This window comes from Bactrocera oleae, chromosome 6, assembly GCF_042242935.1.
Source record: "Bactrocera oleae isolate idBacOlea1 chromosome 6, idBacOlea1, whole genome shotgun sequence".
In the NCBI taxonomy this organism is placed as follows: domain Eukaryota; kingdom Metazoa; phylum Arthropoda; class Insecta; order Diptera; family Tephritidae; genus Bactrocera; species Bactrocera oleae.
This window is the reverse complement of record NC_091540.1, coordinates 51,646,628-51,648,831: the sequence shown is the minus strand read 5'-3', so window position 1 is coordinate 51,648,831 and position 2,204 is coordinate 51,646,628.

Sequence of the window (2,204 nt, the reverse complement as noted above, 5' to 3'; positions counted from 1 at the left end):
AAATAAAGTAACGGTACAATATTGCATAAAATACCATTTCGAAGCTGCTTTGATTATAGTTTTGGATCAATATTACATATTTAATCATAAAAGAGATCGAAGAGAGCATATTTTTATCATGAACAAGTTCTCATAAAAATACATAAGCCATTCGGAGGCGATTTAAAACTTGTATGACCCTCACTTTGTACGTATTCGAGGAGCACACCAAAAAATATAAAAACTTAGTCTTTATTGCTCCGTACAAAAAAACTTTCACACGAACGAATAACTATTTGTAAATCTGTCGTGGATTGATGCTATGCATTGGTTTCACAGTTTGATTAGCATTATAATATAGCATCCCGAGAAAGTGGAGCATTTAAGTAGCGTAAATTACTACTTTTTTTTTGACTATCGGAAAGAAGAAATTACTACATGCGGGTTTCCGAACTTGCTTCCATTAAGTACATAGGCTTTTTCCTAGATTAATTGTGTTCTTTCAGATTAGTAAAGGGAAGAACGAAACTGTAGAGTGTGTAGCATATCGAGGAAGTAAGCGACTCCCTAATAAACGAACTTCGTGTTGATAACAAGGTCGTTCGGTCGCACACAAATGCACTCAAGACGTGTTGTTTATTATCGTTTACATAGATACTATGGTTACTCTCTTCTCAAAGATCTTGAATATATTTTAATTAGACATATTGATTGAGAGTGAGACTTTTATACTGTTGTTGTTGTTGTAATGATACAGAAATATTTGAAGTCGTTAAGAAAATGCTGCCCGTAAGACAGTCCCCGGCCAGGTACAAATCCAGGTTTGTTCTGATGACGTATAAGCGCTTTTCGAAAAATTGTTGTGCTTCAAGGTATGTTTCCTCAAGATATTCAGTTATCGAAGTCAGCTAGTTAGTTTAGATCTATAACTATAAACCCATGCCAGATCTATATAAAAATTTATTTATTCGTATTTCAAATAGCATTTTCGAATATTTGAAATTTGGTTCGCTACGTTGTGCCGGATTCATAAAACGCTAGGGGTTCAATATTTTTGCAGGGTTTTCAGACATGACCACCACGCCTGCTAATTAAATTCGCGTACATAACAATGTGTACTGCGAAAAAGATAAGATTAGCTTGATTATTCTGTTAACACCATCTTACTATTCACAATTTATGAGAAGAGATTACTTCTTCTGGGGTTGCAACAATTTCACAATTTCTGCCATTCTTTCAGCTTGTCACATTTTGTACACATATCCAATAGTTGTTGACATATGTAATACACATATGCTACTACTTTTATTACATAATTATTCACACTTGATGACATAATGCCGGATCTATGCAACTTTTCTGATATCTTGACAGGATTTTACGCCTCAAAAGACATTGTCGACCAAACACAAAACATGAAATTCATCCAATTTCGTTGAAAATTTGCCAACAACATACATGCCCGACAAAGGACATTCATTGCTTTGAAAAGTCACACGGACAAATTTAAAATCATACACACATACAAATATTTGCGGCTCTACACTATTTTTCGCCAATTGTTGCTGCCAATTGTGTTGAACCGAATACAATAAGTTCGAAAAAAAGTCAAAATTCTCCACCACTTAATCCAATTTAAGAGGTCGTTCCGTACGCCCTTCACCATTCGTCGCCATTCATGCGCTCCACTCAATCAGCCGGCTAGTTGAGGCGACAACGAGATGAGACGGAAATTGCTACGGCTACTGTTGAGCTGCCGAACACTGGTTAACAAGAGACCCTTTCTAATGCCCGATAAAGGTGTGATAGTCCTAAGCTGCTTGCGTATAACGCAAAGCAGAGCAACAATGACCGACAAGAGACGGAATAACTGCACTTTTTCTTGCTCTTGCTTGCTTGGGCACATTATACACGTATGCCGAGTCCTTGCTTGAAGAATGGAAGAATGTTTGCGACAATAAACTAATAAAAATGTCAAAACGCATCCAAAGTGTGCAAAGATTACGGCTTAAGATTTTTTAAATTTCGCACCAACACTTTTGTTGTACGGTAGTTACGGCGAATGTCCCACAAAAGGATATGCTGACACACATACCACATATTTACTTTCATATATGCGAGGCATAAAAGTAAAAAAATAGTGAAATAGAAAAGTGACTTGCAAAGGATTATGATCCGCAACGGCATGTGTGTGTTCCATGGTGCTTAAATGTATATCTGTATGT